General features: G+C 38.6%; 1 protein-coding gene across 1 annotated transcript in view; it reads right to left on the bottom strand.

The window, feature by feature from the left end:
- NDRG1 (N-myc downstream regulated 1) overlaps nucleotides 1-6,118 on the bottom strand; it is a 53,334-nt gene extending 47,216 nt beyond the window's left edge. Inside the window, exon 1 of the mRNA XM_063451040.1 lies at nucleotides 6,001-6,118. The gene's annotated coding sequence lies outside the window, so the exon portion shown is untranslated. The remainder of the gene's footprint in view (nucleotides 1-6,000) is intronic.
- Between the last annotated feature and the right edge of the window lie 14,510 nt (nucleotides 6,119-20,628).

Raw genomic sequence — 20,628 nt, 5'->3', positions numbered from 1 at the left:
GCATAAAACAAATGTTACTGTATTTGCATTTCATAAATATGAATGCAGGATTATCAGTAACTAAAATATACAAAGAGAGACAGATACTAAACTGTACACAATGTGGAAACAGACAGTGACAACCACTGAATCACAAACACATTAACATTACATGCAGGGGTTTATTCGATAAACTCATTGCAATTCAGTTTTAGTCAATATGTCCAAAGTGTAATGCAGCTGTACAGAGTGGCATATCATTATAATGGATGTTACTGCCCAGAAGGACATTTTATAATACAAGGGAACTGTATCTCAAAAGGAAAAAAGGCCCATTGTTGGGGCAAATGTACAAGATAGGGTTAGAAGGAATGGTTGGTGTAGTACAGGGGTAGGTGGAATGAGATGGGAAAAGTCATGATATGTGGGAGTTAGAAATGAAATGGGCATTATTCCACAATAAAGATCCATTTCTGAATTGGGAAAGGCAAAGTCAACCAAAATAGAAAGCACGCAAGATTTAAAGTCAAGCAAACCAAACTGTCTTTGATAAGTAACGTTGAAAAATAAATCATTGTAAGAAGAAGCTTATCGCTGATCTGCACATGTAATAAACTCTACAGAAGATTATCACATACCTTTAGATTACAGAGTTGCCAAACTTCTCAGGGAACTATAAAGTGTAACCAATTTATGTTCCTCGTGACTTTATTGCTCGTAGACTTATAAAATCTTCCATTTTGATAAAGATTTACCATTTTGATAAAGCCCCAGCGGTGAAACGCATTATGGTTATTTATATTGTGTTATTTATAAAATAAATTATTTTTTGGTTAGAAATTTGCACCACTATCATTTTTAGCGCACTATTATAATTATTACTATTTTACTTTTTTCCTGGCATTTTATACTACATATCCTGAAGTGTGGATTATACCACTAACGCTATTCCTAAAGTGCAGTGTGACCTGCACTTTACTTGTGAGTATATTTTATTTTATTTTACTCATCACCTTATATATATTATCAGAGAGCACTATCTGCTGTTTTTATCTTCCCCTTCTCCTGAGAGTTGGACCCTGAAGGACAAGCACCAACATATCCTGTAAGCGGGGATTATTCCGCTATATGCCTACAAATCCTGAGCTGGCTATAGCTCACCTAAATGTGAGTGCAATATATAAGTTTTAAATACTGCCACACAAATTGTATACACTCCGTACGATTGGTCCTTGTTTTCCATATCACGAGACGGTGTGAACTACTACAAACAAGAGGAATCACCCCCACAGCGGAATCAGTGACTATATTTATCTTATCTCCTGATATCCATTGGAACTTATCCATTATTATTTTTAAATTTTTTTGTATTTTTATATATTTTTATTATTACTTTTATTTTTATTCATTTGTTTTATTTATTCTTTGGCGCAACCTTTCTTTTTCTTTACTGAGAAGATTATCACATACCTATAGATTACAGAGTTGCCAAACTTCTCAGGGAACTATAAAGTGTAACCAATTTATGTTCCTCGTGACTTTATTGCTCATAGACTTATAAAATTTTCAACTGACCTCAACAGATCACAGTGGGTTTACACTCAACTCACAAGTGCCATGTTCTAGGGATACCACTAAGGTCAAAGGATATCTTCAAAAACAAAGAATACGAAAACTCTCAGAATGGACAAAAGCTTAGAGGAACTCAGAAGCTTGCCCTCAGTAAATCCTCAGCTCAGGTCTCAAAATATTATTTGCTCACTTGTGCCATTACAGAGAGAACCAATTCCAAGACAGACTGATCCCACCAATAAGGGTAGTACACAACTGAAATCCCAGCAAGTTGTCTCTGCACGAGAGATAAATCAACCCCGGACAATCGTTTCAGCCTACTTTGGGCCTCATCAGCGAGCTGTAGCTATTACCTCTCTAGGCACGAGGTCCAAGTCTGGATTACCCTTTTAACTTAGTGAGAGCCAAGTTAGTGCAGCAAAACAAAGAATATTTTCACCCTATTTTAAATCTGTGCATGCCATGATTAGCGAATGTTTTGAAAATTGCTTTAAAATGTATTTATGTTTTAATCCATTTTACAATGTCAGATTAATGGTTTTATCTAGTGCACAACTATCAATTTGTGTATACAGGGGGGCTATGAGGCAAACAGTCACATGAAGCAAGAGGTAGTTTAAGGTATCCACATCAATGCTTATTGTGTGCCTCATTCTGCTGCAGCCAAACATTCCTCTAGAGGGAGCCGCAGGGTAGGTCATCCCAATGAAGGGTAATATTCTGTTCGGAGAAGACAATGAGATGGTTAAACGTTAAACAAATTGTCTTGTTGAACCAAGAATGTTATTTACTGAACAGGTGGGCGGGAGGACAGACATTGTTCGGAAATAGACAAACCACTTCCATTGTTGAAAAACCAAAAAGATCCTAACTAGTAGGACCAAACGGGATTGAACACAGGAAAACAAAATTGGTTTGAAAAAAAGAAGGAAAAAAAAACACTTTACTGATAGTTAATTCACGAGTAAATACTTAAAAAACAAATAACAAATGCTTATAATAAACCCTAAGTGATTATGTAAAAACATACAACGTATGTCATACTGCTCAGGTGAAAACTGCACAAAAAGACAAAAACAAAACCCACGCAAAGTAAAGGAATAGGGGAATATGTCGTATTTTTTCTTTGTGTTTTGCCGCTTCCATTGTAGTTCCATTGTATCACATTTCCTATTCTAATACGGTCTATCTGGGGCTAAGGCCATTTGTGATATTGCAGCTGCTCGGGATTCAACGTTTTCTGGTTAACCAAAGATAGACTCATCCTGAATTAAATGGGATCAATTATAGATACTGCAATGTATAATTACACCGTGTAAAGCTATGTCAAACCTTTCACTACATCCCGGGAAACATGATTTTTGGAATCAAAAAATAAAAAAAAAATCTATTCACTGTTTGCATCAATATATCGGCGCATGTTTTAGAGTGAATGATCCACGTACAACCCCTCCCCCTTAATTCTTCAACCAGAAAGAAAGGAACTAAATTATTTACTAAAATATTATTGATGTCAGTGATGCGCAGACATGTTCGTATTACTTTAAATACAATATTTAGTGGGAGTGCGTGAGATAAACGAAACATGCCTAAAAATTAGCATCTGACAATTAATTCAGATAATTCCCCATTTTAAAAAGCATGGTTTTCCCTTTTTTCTCTGTTTTTGATCTGTTTGTTTGGTGCGTATAATGCAATCGTGGCTAATGTAAGTCACATAATGATTTTCTGTATTCTATTGTGTATTTTTGTGAAATAATAAATAAATAAACATGAATACTGAGTATTTATTACATTGGAATGAATGTTTAGTGGAGGGTTTGTCTTCATCCTTTCCCCAAAGTCAATATGAGGATTTTACAGTCATGACACTGGTTTGACTAGATACAAGTTTCCTTTAAAGAGTTAACGTAGATTTTTGTTTTGTAATTTTAGCCTCGAAAGACACATTGCATTTTACAGGAAATGGGAGCTACAGTAAGATAAAAAAAAACATAAATTAAATTATAGTTAACTTATTCAAAACAAAGGCTGTATTCCGATTGGTTGTTTGGTTTTACACCACAAAATACATTTACATTCTTCTAGGCTACCTCTGTAGAACATGCAGTTTCCCTCTTCTCTGCAAAACACTGCCCCTAGCTGCTTGAGAATGCAACCCGCCTTCTGCAGCAAAACTTAGCGGCGGTTTTGCAAGAAGAAGAAGATGTAGTCTCTACAGAAAAACACATGTTTTTGGAAGTTCTTTAAGCCAGGCTCTTAACAGGCCAGGCTCCAGACATTCTAGCACTTACAGTGATGTTATGCTTCTGTCCTTAACATTACGTTATTGTTGACCCAGTGGACCAAGAGCTGCGTAATCTATTGGCACTAAATACATTATAATAAAATGTGCTATTCTTGGTCATTTAAACTTAGCCAAAACAATATTGGTGTCACTCAGAAAAACTCCACAACGGTCACAGGGAAGTGTTAAAGCCTCCAGATATTATAATACTATCTGATACACAATGTTCGTTTTAACTTGTATATGTATACATTATTTACCTAATGTTCATCGCTGTGACATACAAGTCTGTGTTATATAAATAAAAACAAAAAGGAACTTAACATTTATGAAATTGAAGAAGAAAAATGTCATTGTTTTTTTTATGTAAGCAGGTTAATCTGTGCTGCCCACATGGTGACAGGATGGCAATTTGTCCTTCCCTTCTGCAATATGTTTGTGGGGTGTACATTCCAAGTTATGGCACTATGACACAAACATAGGTCAACTGCCCCTGGGATTTAATATAAATGTTATAAAATGCATTGTGGGAAATATTAAACAAAATGCAGACTCAAGAAGCGGTTTGCATTTATGCTAAAATAAAAAACTTAGATAGAGTCTGCTACTTTATCCTTAAGTTTGCAAGCGGATTTTACAGTCTAAAGACTGCCCTCCCTCTCCTCCCTCATACCTAAAGCATTATAGATATGATCAGGGATTGGATTAACTCTGCAGATTACTAATTCTGTGTACAAGTCCTGCCTGCAGTCTGTCTCTCTATTTTGGGACAATGGATTGTGCTGGTGTTTACAAAAAAAAAATATTAAAATAAATATTATGGTGTTGAACAATGCAACAGGAGAGTATACTATAGATTTATCAATAACACAGGACGTTCAGTGGTCCCCTCCTCCCCCTTATTTCTTAGAGTCATCTAGTTATGTAACTTTATGTGAGTGCATGTTTTATCAGGCTATACTGCACTGCGGACTATGTTGGTGCTATAGAAAAATGTAACGATTAAATCTAAAGGCAGAGTTACAAAAACACAGCATGGTGAATGTTTTATCAGGCTGTACTGCACTGTGGACTATGCTGGTGCTATAGAAAATCTAATGATAAAATGTTTTATCAACACATTCCCATTAAACTGGCAGTTGGGAAAAATAATAAGAAATGTAACACAAGTTCTGAATCTAATTAATATTCTAAACTTGATTTATTCTAGAGCCAGCAATGGGATACTTTGTATCTTTTAAACTATATTCAGTTTAGAGTTAGAGGTGGGATACAATGTATCTGGAACTGTTTACATTCTCCAGTGAGAACTGTATCTGCAATACTGAATGTCTTCTAGAGCTGGATACAATGTATCATTTAAATTGTATTCATTCTAGATCCTCAGATACAATGCCATATTTATTCCAAACTCTTCAAGTAGAATGAAAATGGTATATTTTAATGGTGAAGGCATTCTAGAAGCAGACATAGGCAACCTTCGGCACTCCAGATGTTTTGGACTACACCTCCCATAATGCTTTGCCAGCATTATGGGTGTAAGAGCATTATGGGGGGTGTAGTCCACAACATCTGGAGTGCCGAAGGTTGCCTATCCCTCTAGAGCCACATATGTAACAGGATTTATCTTTTAAAACAATTTACATTCTAGAAGCAGAGATCTTATGGTTATGTCAGCTTCCAAGAGGTTCTGAGACAGATGAGGTTTCTTTTTAATGCATGCTATTAATCCTGCATGTGTTAATGAGCTGATTTAGAGCTGTCAGACATTTGCAAAAAACCTTCACACTGATCCCCCATGGCTTTCATTAAAAATACAAACTTTCTAAAAGTAAACAGTCACAGAAATGCCAGCTGTACCCACCAAGACCAATGCCAGTGGATGTAGCACAAACAATCCCAAACATTCTCTGTTACATCAGGTCATAGAACGTGATGTGCAATGTATCCCTCAATTCTTTGAAGCTGTCACTTAGTTAGTGGGGTAGATAGCATCTAACACTCTGGGCTGAGAGTGCCCAGCAGGTATTCCATATAACTCCTGGTGGGAGATGGAGTCCACAGATCCAAGAGGCTCTAATAACTGTCACTAGAGTCAGCAAGGCTAGTTAATATCCCAGATCTGTGAGAGCCCAGAGTAGTCCTCAGGTCATTTAGCTTACCTTCCACAATCCAGATGTTTTGGGGGGCGGTAGGGGGTCAGCTGCTCTGCCTTCTCTGAATAAAAGTCTGTGAAGGGTTTTTTATTTTTTTATTTCCACTAATCCGGATGGCTCTGTGTGGGGGGTTATATGGGATCCCAATGACCCGCCCAGTGCTCTTCCCCCCGGCTAGTAGAGTGGAAGGGATGGTGAGTGGGCAGAGACTGGCCCAGATAGGAGCCACCCAGACCCACCCCCCCCTCCCCTCCTGCCACAGGCTGCTGGTTTATTGTAAACACAGCTAGGAGAAGATTCTCTGTACAAGTGACTCAAGGCACTGCTTGCACTTAATCATTAATCACAACAAACAGAGGCAACTGCAGGCTACTCGGGAGCTCTGGATTGATACTCCCATCAAAGGAACGACATAACACCCATCATTCACAGCCAGCTGGAACTTCAGTGTTAAACCTGTGCTAGGACCCAGCAACAGCCCATGATGGGATTATATCTCAACTTGGGCACAAGGGCATCAGTAACAATGTCCCAGTCATTGTACAACGCTATGGCATATGTCGGTGCTTTATAAATCCCAATAGGTAGAAATTGAATGATGTCACTGCTGAGACATGCTCACCTGTTTGACCCTGACCTAGAGCACGTTTGAAGAACACGGTCCCAATACGACTCTTGTTATGCTCAGCATGCTAGACGATGCACTGTACTGTGACTCCCATCACACCCATCCCATCTCATTATCATCATAAAACTGTATTTCTTAAAACTATATATATCCAGCTGAAATTATAGGATAGCCTCTGTGACAAATGTGTTGCTTGCTGCCTCCATTATATAACTGACTGTATAATGGAATGTTTTACCCACAAGATTCACTTGTACCGATTATAGCAACACATACCTGCTCAGTGTCAGCCACCTGCATTTTGTAAATAAACCACATACTTTTTGCAAGTGACACAAAGTTCCATAAACACCTCCAGGCCTTGTCACTCACCAAACTGATCACAGCAGATATTTAATCTCTGCAAAAAAAAAAAACTTGATAATAAACAATACAACAGGAGAGAAAACTATAGATTTATTAACACAGCCCCTCACCCCCCATGCACCCCCCCCCCCCCCCCTGAATTTCTTTGTGTCATCTAGTTCTGTAACATTATATGATTGAATGTTTTATTAGGCTGTACTGCACTGCGGACTATGCTGGTGCTATAGAAAAATGTAATGATAAAGTCTAAAGGCAGAGTTACAAAAACACAGTGTGGTGAATGTTTTATCAGGCTGTACTGCACTGTGGACTATGCTGGTGCTATAGAAAATATAACTGATTTAAGGGAGTTGGAAAATATGGAATGTAAAAAAATTCTGAATATAATTAGTGGATATTCCAAAGTGTATTTATTATAGAGCCCGCTATGGGAAATGTTGTATCTTTCAAACCATATCCATTTTAGAGTGAGGGGAGGGAGGGAATACAAGATATCTTTCAAATCCATTGTAGTGTGAGAGGGGGGATACAGGGTATCTTTTAAGGTAAGCCTCCACTGTGTGAGATCACCTGCTGAACCAGTGTTGTTCCAATGACAATACAATTTATTGTATAGAACACATGTAGAATAAGTTATTTGGTCTCTGATATAAATTTATATGAGAGAGCTTGTACAGCAGCCTCACACATGCTTCCAAACTTCCAATAGATTACAATATCAGCCAATTGCTGCCTTCTGCAGAAGAGGCAGAATTATAGTAAAAACAATCATTTATTGATATATTTATTTTTCTTGTTAATAATAATAATAAAGTAAATAGATCATCAATGTATTTGCTGGTAAAGAAATTCTAGACATAGCCTAGTATGATTTGCCATAGCCTTGCTAAAAAACAAAATTGGTTATTGACCAGATCAGAAACAAAATCTGTTGAAATAATGGAATTGCAACCAAATTTGCAATTCTCATATTTACCAAAGGCAAATGTTATTGCAATTTGCTTATTTTATATAAATCATCTAATTTTAGTCTGTTTTAAAATCAGTCATTTCAAATGTGACTACAATATAGAATTCCCATATTTATCAAACACAGAATTTGACCCATATTCTCACAAGCAGCCAACATCAAGGGCTTAAAATATATTACAAAAATAAAATAGATTAAAATCATATCTTTGAAAGAAGAATCATATTTATAGCGGAATAATGTAGGCCTCTCATGTGTTAACCCGGTCTCCCTAGAACTTAGTTATGATGCCAAGGACAGGTTTTTGTAATTTATTAGTTTATATCTGAATTGTAAATTATTGCAGGCAAACCGTGGCCTACTCTGCTGAATCTAGCCAATTCCTTCTGTAAGTCTATCATTTGATTTTTAGATTTAAGCAGTTTCGGTTCCATCTGGACACACAGACATAAAGCTGCATTGTAAAATCTAGACACTGATACAGTTTGAGAACAATGTCCAGATTTTGTAGTCCAATCGATCCAATTGACAGATGGTACCGGATTATTTTTAATATTCTGCACCAGTGACATTTGGACTTTAATCAATAATCCTGTTAATGTTTTGTGTATTCTAGCAGCTGATCTCCTACCAGACATCCACCCAGCAGTGGACGTGGACTGTATTTGTGGTCCATACTGGTATAAAACTAATATTGAAGAGCCGTTTCCGGTCTGGCTTTGCTTTGGGGCTCTGTGTGACCTTATTTTTCTTTCCTATGATACAATGAAGACCATCTGTCTTTTGTTTTAGTATTTATCGACGAGTTTCGTTTTCTATTTCCTGTACTTTAAAAGCAGTCACTTCTGGTTGAAATCATGTAAAATAGTTACTCTGTAATCACCCTTAGTAATGTAAAACAATATTTAGGGGTTTACCCAATAAACAGCTGGTTATTGCGATCTGCAAAAACAAATTTCATAATATTTCGGTGAATGCAGTTTGATAAACAGGAAATGTGACATTTAACTGAATTATGAGTGATTCAAATGTAGCCAATAAATCCACAACTCACTGTTTAGACCTGCAGTGAGCGTTGTGCTGATTTTAAAGGGACACTCCACTGCCCAAATATTGATTAAATAAATATATATAATTTAGTAGATATACAGATATACTTTAATAAAAACATGCATTTATTTATTCATTATTTCCATTACAGGTATGTCTGAAAACAGCTTGCAGAGAAGAATGTCTTTTCCGAAGCCTTTGCAAGCCCAACCCTTCTAATTTCTCTTGAAATCTGAATTTTTCGCAAAATGAAAACAAGAGGACACATTCTTCAAACATGAAGCACTTCAGTGAGCTAAAGGGTTTTTGTGGCCTAGTGTGTCCCTTTAATGGTGTTTGTAGGATTAATTAATAAACTTTCTACACATCACAGCTTCAAACATTCTCTTTATTGGACATTTGTTCACGTACAGCCTGAGGGCCCAGTCCTTCCTCCGTATGCTTTGATCTGTCCCATGAAATCATTTAAAACATAACGAGGTAGTGTGTTTGTGTCCTGTAAAGAACAGCAAATGTTTCGTTCTATTTCTAAGGGTAGAGTTTGCTTTCCCATAATGCTCTGAGCTTCCAGACCATTTTTTTTCAGTTATCATTTATGAAACGTAATTTCACTTAAAGGGTTACTATAAGTGCCAGGAATAAACCCTTTATCTATTTACCTGATCCCAGCGCCGATGTCCCTCAGCACTGCGTCGTGGCTCCGCCTCCATTGATGTCCCGTGACGAGCGGGCGCTAATGTGCATTTGCGTATTAGACCTCCCCATAGGAAAGCTTTGAATCAAATGCATGACGCTGGATGTCCTCATGCAACGTCCAGCGTCAGATACCGGACCAAAAGTCTGTTAGCAGTCAGAAATCGCATCTAGTGACTGTCTGTGAGACAGCCACTGGAGGCAGCCTTAGAGCTGCAATGAAAACATTGCTATTCTCTGGAACTGCACTGTTTTACATCGCAGCACTAAGTGCGATAGGGACGCAGCACCCAGAGCACTTCAATGTGTGGTATTCTTGCACACATTGATGTCATGTTAAGACAATATTTAAGTTGCGCTAATGCCTTTACGTGAATATTTCTAAAGCAAAGCGTTACAGTGTTAGAACATTTTGCTGTGTCAGGTCAGAGAGTAACTGGACCTGTTTGTATTCTTGTGACATCGTGCAGGACTTGTCAAGACTCACAGAGAATCAATACATAACAGTCAGACAGAGGGAATGGAGTAGCTGTCAGTAAAAGGACAGTCACGAAAGGAATCAAAAATTATATTTTATTTTTGCACAAAAATTTCAATTTGTTTGGCATTGTTAAAAATACTATTGAATGCACCTATATACATGGGTACTGCCTTTAAATGGACAGCCTAGGCATCCAGACAACTGATATGCATATAATTTCTTGTGGCCTAAACCAGGGGTCAGCATCCTAGGGCACGTGGGCCATGCATGTTACTCGATGTGCCTTTGCATGGCACTCAAGGCAGCCAGAGCCCAAACAGGCTCTGGTATAAGGAGTTCCAGTAGGTCTTAAGACATCTGCTAGTGCAAACCGATTGGTGATTGCAGATGGTGAGGGACAATCCTCAATTTAAACATTGCATCACTTAGAGGAAGTGATCTCAGAGCACTTGTGAACGTGAATCCGCATAGCAGCTATCGAGGCTCCTGCCCTTAATATGCACCTGGCCAGCCCGGTCACCACTGGACCCCCGGGAAACCACTGCTAGATATACGCAGAGCTGCAGAAGAAACCTCTCCCTCATACAAATAATACAAACAGCTTACACACAAACACACACAGTCCTTACAAACACAACACCACTGACAACCCACATACAAGCACACAATCTCACAAGCAGTCCCACAAATACACACACCACCAATCACACACTGTGACATATCATCCACATACACAAATTCACAAGCAGCCCCCATACACAGATGACATTTATAGGTATCTTACACAATACCACAAACTACTCATGGACATGTACAATATAACAACCCACATACGCACACATACAATGTTACAAAGCAACTGCAGCACCCATAAATAACACACACAAAATACGGCAACATACACAGCCAGAAGCGTAACTAGAAACAACGGGGCCCCAGTTCGAAAATTGCCCTGGGGCCCCCATACGTATACCTCACACCCCATATGTCTTTGGATTTCATCTCCCCTGTCGGTCCATGCAGATCCAGCCTTGCTGTGAGTCCTCTCGGGCTGGTGAGGAGATCATAGATCTCCCTCATTGGCCCGCTGGCGCTCCAGCAGAGGGAGGGAAGTGCCTAGGAGGCTATGTGTTCCCCGCGAGCAGACTGGTCAAAGCAGGAGGAGGATAGGAGAGTCAGACTGCAGCCGGAGGAGTCGCAGGCTGAAGTGAACATGCCACCACTGGACCACCAGGTCTTGCAGCATTATGTACCTCCTCCCTGGCAAAAGGTAAGAAGAAGGGAGGGGAAGACATTAAGGTAGATTTTCAAATCTCACAACATAGACCTTATGCACCCTTCACACACAAACACACACTACACCCCTCACACACACTACCCCTCACACACACATACACTGCCCCCTCACACACACACAGACTGCCCCATCGTGCACACACTGCACCCCTCATACACACACACACACTGCCCTCTCACAAACACGCACTGCCCCATCACACAAACACTGCCCCATCACACACACACAGACTGTCCCCTCACACACACACACACAGACTGCCCCCTCATACAGACTGCCCCCCACGCACTTCCCCCTCCACACACTGCCCACCCATGCACTGCCTCACCATGCACAGCACCCTACACACTGCCCCCTACGCACTGCTCCCCACACACTGCCCCCCACACACTGCCCCCCTATTTCCTTGTCTCATAGAAATAAAAGTAAAAAAAAGTAAAAAAAAAATACTTAGAACTGGGAAACGTACTGGCCTTGCGCTGGTTTACAGGAGTGTGTCAGCTGCTCCCCAGAGTGAGATACTTTCTCTTTACTTATTACTTTTTTTTTATATATATATTTCTAAATGACAGGATATCTACTGAATAAACTTCCAAATCAGGCTCTGTACCTGCAGTCAGCCGGTGAGGTTAACTTTACAAATGGCAGCTTATAAATATTGACAGTAAAATGCTATCTCATCATTATGGTAAATAATAGAATGTTGCCACTTTTAATAAGACAGCAGAACTATTACAGAGATGTTAATAATGGCACCACAATATACACTGCATAGCCGGCTTAAATGGGCACTGCAGCATTAGGAACACATATCTGTATCCCTAACGCTGGTTAGTGTCAGAAACCCCCCTCCATCCATGCATGCTAAAAATGAAACAAAATGAAAACACTTAATTTACTCACCTTTGCTCCAGTGCCGAGTCTTCCTCTCCTCCACTGCGGCCTCCTCCACACATGAGGTGTGTCTCCGGGATGATGGTCCAATTCAATGCTCGTCATAGAGGATCATAGGGGACTGTAGGCCCATGCACTGCGCTCGCTGCAATGGGAATAAGATTCTGCCTAGAAAGTCATTGCATGCAATGATTATTTTTGGTATATTGTGATGGCATTGCGCATGCACATGTGATATCATGGTATGCTAGGGTATGAGAATTGGGAACTCACATATGTGTTGATAAACAAACAGAGCCACAATAGTGTACACCGTAAAAAGGAGGGTAAAAATAAATAAATAAGTTAAATCTACTCACATGCTAAAGAGCAAATTCTGGCTTGCTCAATCCAAAGCACTTGGGTGGTATAATCCCCGCCAGGGATATAGCTCCAAACAATCCAACAGCAGCAAAGTTAGGTCTAATTAAAAAAGTACTTTAATATTAAAAAAATAATAAAAGTAATACAGTATATAATAAGATAAAATAGTGATAAAAAAAAGTTATAAACAATACACTTAACGCATACACTGGAGCTGTATTGAAGTGCACGTCTTTCATCTTACCTATCACAACTACAGTTTAAAAATACTACACTATTATTTCTTCTCTGGTTCTTTCCACATATACCTTGTCAAGGATTACAGAAGCGCTGTAGGTACCCCCTGTTTTTATCCATTTCTAAATACTTCTACCACTAAATACATTGTAGTCCCAACCACCGACTAAACCATACTCTAACTTTCCCTTAACTCTTGCTTTGCCCTAGAAGTATATTGTAATGATGCTGCATTGTTATCAGTTACACTTAGAGATTAGGTTATTTTCCAAGTTGCAATTCATCCGAATTTGGGACTTTCAGGTGATGTTTGACTTCCCGAACTTCAAGCAAAAATGTAGCCAAATCACAAACCAACCATAATCAAGGCCAATCATGTTTGTCTTGATTTCTAATTTTGTATCCCACCCTTGGCGCCAAAAAGAGGTGATTGAAGGGGAAATATGTGTGAACCAAATGGTGGATTTCCTGAATCAAGTTTTTCGTATGAATTCTGGAATGCCGAATCGACTTGGCCAAAAATTGTCCATCCCTTACATTTTTTTTTTTTCTGAAAAAAAGGTTCAGCGGAAACAGATTTTCTCACCACCCCGAGTATATATTCAATAGAGTGACAATTTAGTGATGCTATAATGGCCGTTGGCAATAAAAATTTAACGGAATTTCAACAGCACCATTTTAAGCCTGCACAAGCTGGGGTGGAGACATGGGTGGAGATAGTCACTGGATATTTATCACTTTAGTTTAAATCAGGGACTGTTCTACAACATCTAGGACTGTTGGGAGTTATGAATAATCAGAGTTAAGCAAGGATGAGCTATTGTTTCTATTCAAAAACATATGAGAGTCATTTTATGACTATCACTCATGATGAACTTTTAGACCCTCTTGGGTCAGCTCCTGCCAAAGTTCCAGGCTTAACACTAGAGAAAATATTCTGCTGTTTACACTGGAATGAAGGACTATTCCTGGCAAGAAATGTAGGATTTCTGTAAAAAGTTACGTGACTTCACTTTAAGAACAAAACAAAGGAAACATAAAAAATACAAATCATGGACAATGTTCAGCCGAGCTGTTTCGTTTCCTGTTCTTGAGTTTTTGAGAACCCGGTCTAGTGAGTAAGGATAAAGTTGTTCTCTACGGCTATTAAGTCAGATCTGATGACACTAATAAACTTTCAAAAAACTAATTTCCTGTTCAGCCAGGATTATTGGGCCTACTTGCTGAATAGCTCCAAGCATGATTGAAGAAGTATAACCATTACCTGGTATGGCTTATTGTTGTGGCTAAGGTGCAAAGTCTCGGGGCTCTGGGTCCCCAGTTTCAAACTATTTACAATCATATCTGCACCAGATATAAACAAATACCATAGGCTGTCAGCTGCATGCTGGTACATATAGTCTACATGGCACAAGTAGAGAAACAAAACAAAACCTTAAAGCAATTGTTACTAGTGGGTGATTTGAGCTTTCATGGTGGGCGGTGGTGAGTTTTTCATCCGCCGCGCTCGGTTTTCCGGGACAACCACAGGTCTGGGTGCGACTCCCTGGGCGAGACCTCACAAAAAATGCCCAACACGCATAGCGCGAATGCCTCTGTTTGCTAAATCTCTTTAGATGGCCGAAAGGAGGCACACAGCTGCTCTCCTGTTCGGGACGGGTGGAAGCGTGATGATGTAACACACCGGAAGAGGAGGGGAGCTGATGCACTCAATGTGAAACCAGGGACAGGAAGAAGCGTGACTTTGAGAGTGGCTGATATTGAACTAGTTCTGTTATTTTCCTTTTGTGAGCTAAGATCTGTTATTTTCTGTTTACTACTTAACATAAAATAAAGAAGGAAAAGGAAAAGAAGTAAAGGAAGGAGAAGGAGAGAATAAAGAGGAATTAAAAAGTGACCCCTGCTGTATTCTATTTTTCTGTTTTATTTTTTGTTGCTGGCTAATAGAGATGTCCCGAACAGTTCGTCGGGAACTATTCGCCAGCGAACATAGCTTGTTCGCGGTCGCCACGGCGGGCGAACATATGCAATGTTCGGTCCGCCCCCTATTCGTCGTCATTGAGTAATCTTTGACCCTGTACCTCACAGTCAGCAGACACATTCCAGCCAATCAGCAGCAGACCCTCCCTCCCAGAACCTCCCACCTCCATGACGAATAGGGGGCGGACCGAACATCGCATATTTTTTTTCTCAAATAGTGTTATGCCATTTTGTACAAACACAAAGATAAAGCACCGCGCTTACAGCAGCAGTAGCTTAGTATCCAACAGCTTAAAATACATATTAAAAACAAAGAGAACGTTACCTGCGCTCTGGACCATATCGCTATGTACATTGAAACAAAATGGAGGCTCTTTAGTTTTATTCCAATGGCCATTAGAATATATAAGCTCTTATTAAGAGTTTATAAGTATGTAGGGGCAGCACCCCTTCCTGTCTCAACAGAGAAATTTGCCTTTTAGCTGCAAGGTGATTTGTATGTTATAGCCCTATTCAGGGTATGTAGGGGTTTATAAAATACCCCTTCCTGTCTCATTGGAGATTATTGGCTGATATGAGCAACTCTAATGGCTAGAATAGGAGTTTATTCCATTGGAATAAAACTAAAGAGCCTCAATTTTGTTTAAATGTACATGGGGATTTAGGCCAGGGCGCAGGTAACGTTCTCTTTGTTTTTATTATGCCATTTTGTAACTAGTTCCGCAAGTGGATATTGATCATTTTTAAAACAAATAAACAAACAAAAAAACACTAATCTCTAATAATCATATATCAGTACTTTATCATTAACATTTATATTCTAAAAATAGTTGCCACATGTTATTGCGCTACATTACAAGTGTAAAAATATAAATCTAATCATTTTAAGATATTTATATTTTAATAGGTCAAACAAACTACAATATTTCGTTTTAGTGGCTATAATCAAAATGTGTTTTTCCTTTTCATCATTGACCAGTACCATTTCCTGAAATAAGTTAATGACTTATTAGGACATTGTTTCACCCAAAAGCAAACAGATAAGAGTTGGTAATGATTCTGCTCTAATAAGGTTCAGCGGACCAAGAGGAGCCCTACAGCTCCGGAATGTTTAGTGAATTTGCCAAAGTTGTCTAAAAGCAGTTCAATAGTTCAACGATTCGTCAACTTCACTCTAAACTGCCAACTACAATATGTTCTACCTTAATCCTCTCTTCCTGGAGACCCCGCTAGTTTCCTTGCTACCTATAAAACATAATCAAACTGCAATTAAACAATACACTTCTGACTAATAATGGGGAAAAGGTGATATTCCATTTTAACAATCAGGGTAGGCAGGTGTTAGAGTGGAAATGTACTGAACTGTCTGTGGTCATATTGTTATATTAGTACGATCAGAATCATTTGAGGCACCAACATATCTTGAAGCAGTGACCCTCTGGATGATGAGATAATGTTTACTGTAGATCGGCTAGACCTGGGATAGTCAACCTTTCAATACCTTCCACCCACGTATGTATCTTTTTTGATTCCCTTATCGGCCACTGGTGCCGTATTAACTCAATTTTGTAGCGCAAGTAAAAATTTGGTTTCTAGAAAAGAGGTTTGTTTGTTTTTTAAATATGGACTTTTTTTTTTGAGACATAGGTTCTATATTTGTTGCCATTTTTATTACCTGTCAACATAAAAAAAGGTTCTCCTTTTCTATATTTTTTTCTATTTTATATATTTATTTATTTTAAAAAATTCTTCCCTTCCCTTTTTTTCTCCTTTTCCTTTCTTCGTCTCTTTCTTATTGCAATCACCAGCCAGAAGGATGGACTAGGTAGCCCACTTTATTATTAGCCACTATTTAGAATGCAGAAATTAGTTAGTAGAATGCAGAAAGTGGAGTGTAGAATGCAGATTAGAGTAAATATAGGACAAAATACAGAGTGTGTAGTGTAGAATGCAGGGTTGTATAGATAATATAATATACAATATAGATATAAATATGCAGATAATATACAATTTAGTGCTACAGCTTAAAAATAGCCTAAAATGCAAACTATCCCAGAATGCAGAAAGTTGTGTATTAATATATAGTGATGTCCCGAACAGTTCGCCAGGAACCGTTCGCTGGCGAACATAATGAACACGCGCAATGTCGGTCCGCCCCCTATTCAGCATGGAGGTGGGAGGGTTTGGGAGGGAGGGTCTGCTGCTGATTGACTGGAATGTGTCTGCTGACTGTGAGGTACAGGGTCAAAGTTTACTCAATGATGATGAATAGGGGGCGGACCGAACATTGCGCGTGTTCGTGACCGCGAACACGCTATGTTCGCCGGCGAACGGTTCCTGGCGAACTGTTCGGGACATCACTATTAATATAATATCGGTTTAATATAAAGTAGAGAGGTTTAATTGCAAACAGAGAATTACAGAGTTCAGAACATGTTATATAGTTTAGAATGTGGAAAAGAATGTAGAGCTCAGGAAGAACATTAAAGAATGCAGAAGCTAGAACGCTGATGTACACAATGCAGGGAGTGTTAAATGTAGTGTAGAATTCAGAATGTGGTGTTCCGGGTGTTGTAGTAAGCAGAGTGCACAAGGACATCCAATGTCACCAATGCTTTCCTATGGGGGAAGTGCGAGAGCTAAGCAAACCAGGAAGTTACAGGGCCTGTAGTCTGATTGACAGCCAAGGGGGTGTAACCAGGTTAATTTATAAAAGTTAACATTTTTATTGAAATCTATACTTTTTGTCAAATGAAAAAGATGACACCCTTTTCACACATAAAGTATGTCAGCAAACTGAAGTTATTTAGCGGTCTGATTAACCATTTTCACAGCTTGGGTATTTTTGCTTACATTTTACCAAAATGTAAATCTTGTGTGTGTGTATTATTTCTAACACTGTATTCCTATAAAAATATAATATCTGTAATTAAAGGTCAACTGTCATTCAAAAAATATTTAATATGATAATCCTTTCATCAAGTTTTGAAAGAAGAGTAATTTTTTTTAATGAAGTATGTGGGGGGAAAAAAAGAAAAATTTATCCCTACCGTGTTTGAAAACTGATATATAGTCTCTATGGTCTTTCCTGCTTGTGCGGTGAGTGAAGCAGAGAAGATCATAGAGACTAATTGTCTTTTCAAACACTGGCCGACCTAAGGTGAGTGTATGTATATGGAACTAAAGGATCTTGTCATATACTAAAGAAAGGGATGAGGTTTTTTTTTTGTTTTTTTTTACGTACACTTGATTGATGATTACAATATTGAAAAATAGAGGTAACAAATACTGAGACCTCTGCATAGCTTACTCAGTTTATATTACTATGACTAAATGTTAATATATGAGGCGATTTCCGATTAACCCCTTAAGGACCAAGCTTCTGGAATAAAAGGGAATCATGACATGTCACACATGTCATGTGTCCTTAAGGGGTTAAATAGTTAATGTTTAATTGGAGCTGTTGGAGGGGGTTGTATAACAGTTGGGGCACCTATTGGGTGTCTTTAACCCAACTTCCCAACTCTTTTTTCTTTATAGATTACTAGCGACACAACAAGATTTTGCCAGGTTCTTGTCAGTAATGCTCTTTGGTTGGCTTTGCGCCTCTTCCTGAATTGTGTTTCAAAGCTGTTGGATACAGCAAGCAGAATCTCCAAGGAATCCATGTTTAAAATGGAATAATGAGGCAAAAAGATGACTCTTTGTTAAACTTATTTGAATACGCTCACCCAGAATCCCTTGCAGTAGTGACATCACTGCAAATTTGAGATGTCTGTTGGAAATGCAAGTCTTATGACTTGACTGATGTGCAGATCTGTTTTTAACAATGTATTGAGTATCCAGTGGCTTCGGGAGAAAGGGGTTTTAATCAGCTTTTTCCCCACCATAGCTTTCTTACTTTGTGCTCCGCAAGTAACGTTAAGCCTCAATAAGCAAACCAGTAACCAACCTCATGCTGGTGAGTTGATTTAACAACGAAACAGCTGTCCATGAGTGGTTCACTGGCTTCACATCTTTTCCTGAGCTGTGTTTAAAAGCTGTTGTATCCAGCAAACACAGACTCAAAGGAATCCATGTTTAAAATTGGAATGAGGCAAAAATGTGATTCTTTGTTGAACTCATTTGCATATGCCCACCCAAAATCCTTTGCGGTAGTAACATCACTGCAAAGTCTTATGGCTTGACTGGTGTGCAGATCTGTGTTTAACAATGTATTGACTATGCACTGTATTCAGGTGGAAAGGGTTTTCAATCACTTTTTCCCCACCATAACTTACTTGATGTATGCATTTTCTTGTTATTTTACCATGTGGCAAACATCTTATGTATTTTTAATATGCATTGGCCATGTGCTTTTTCTTTTAATTACAACATTATTTATTTTTGGTGCGTTGCCTAAAACATTTATAAAGTCAAAATAAAAAATAAATCATACTAAAAACATTTATGTCAAAAATAAAAACTACAGAAGAAAACCGATGACTTTGTTGTTAAATACAGTACTTTTATCTTTTACAAAACAGCAGTAAAGTATATTATAAAGTCAATAAAGTATATTGACCCCAGTCACTGAGCCGTGGTTCCTGAGGCTAAGAAAGCTCGGAGTTATCTTCTCCATTAACTGTATGTAAAGTCAATATCAGATGGGGTGCGGTGGGTGAAAGTTGGTGAAAGTTTGCTAAGGTCAAGCAAAGGAAACTCTTCGTTTGAGCAGATATATCTGGACCTTCCAGGGATTGTTAAAGGAATTTACTTTATGGTTCATTTTCTTAAACGTAATAAATTACAAATTCTAAAAGCTCCATATAATGATGTAATAATGCACCAATAGATGGAAAAATATAAATGATACGTTGGATAGCAGACAACTTGTCGAACCACCTTAGTCTGGTTAAAAATGGAAAATTACCTATAAATTGTGTCATTCAGTGCAATACCTTGTTTTGAGCAGTGCAGACGGTCATATGAAATATGAGCACAGTACCCGTCATATGGCCAAAGGCACACCTATATCACGGGGTGTGGATGAAGGTGCATACAGAGGGATTTGTGGAGGAGTCATGAACTACTGATAAACATTTATGCAATTTGTAGCAAGACCAAAGTATTGTATTTACACAGGCTAATTTCTAAGCACATTGAATGTATTAAAAGACACATTACTGCAGGTTACATTGCATCTGTGCTAAACTCATACACTTTTGAAAATGTGGGACATTAGGATAGGTATAAGGGACAGAAGGACACTTGGGACTTTGATTCACTTGCTGGGATCTAACTTTTAGGGTAAGGGTGCTCAAAAATAGATGTTTTAAAACTACAACTTCCATGATGCTTTGTCATTTTAAAGGCATGCACAGCATCATGGGAGTTATAGTTCTCCAACAGTTGGGGATCTATCTTTTGGGCACCCCTGATTTGGGGTATACAGGTTAAGAGTAATGTGAGCTAGAGGCACCTTGTGTTAGTTTGTGTCCCGTTTTATTCATCAGATAAATAATAAACAATAATTAATCAATAATAATCAGTAATAATTTTAACTTTAGGACCCCTAAATTTACCCAGACCACCCATCTCAATGAAGTGGTCTGGGTGCAGTGGTACTGACCATTTAACCCGTTGCAGGTTTAAATCCATGTATATAGTTACTGATACTAGGGCACGCTGCTCAG

Source organism: Pelobates fuscus, chromosome 4 (assembly GCF_036172605.1).
Source record: "Pelobates fuscus isolate aPelFus1 chromosome 4, aPelFus1.pri, whole genome shotgun sequence".
Lineage (NCBI taxonomy): Eukaryota > Metazoa > Chordata > Amphibia > Anura > Pelobatidae > Pelobates > Pelobates fuscus.
Note: the sequence above shows the minus strand (reverse complement) of the source record. Positions and strands in the feature narration are given on the sequence as shown.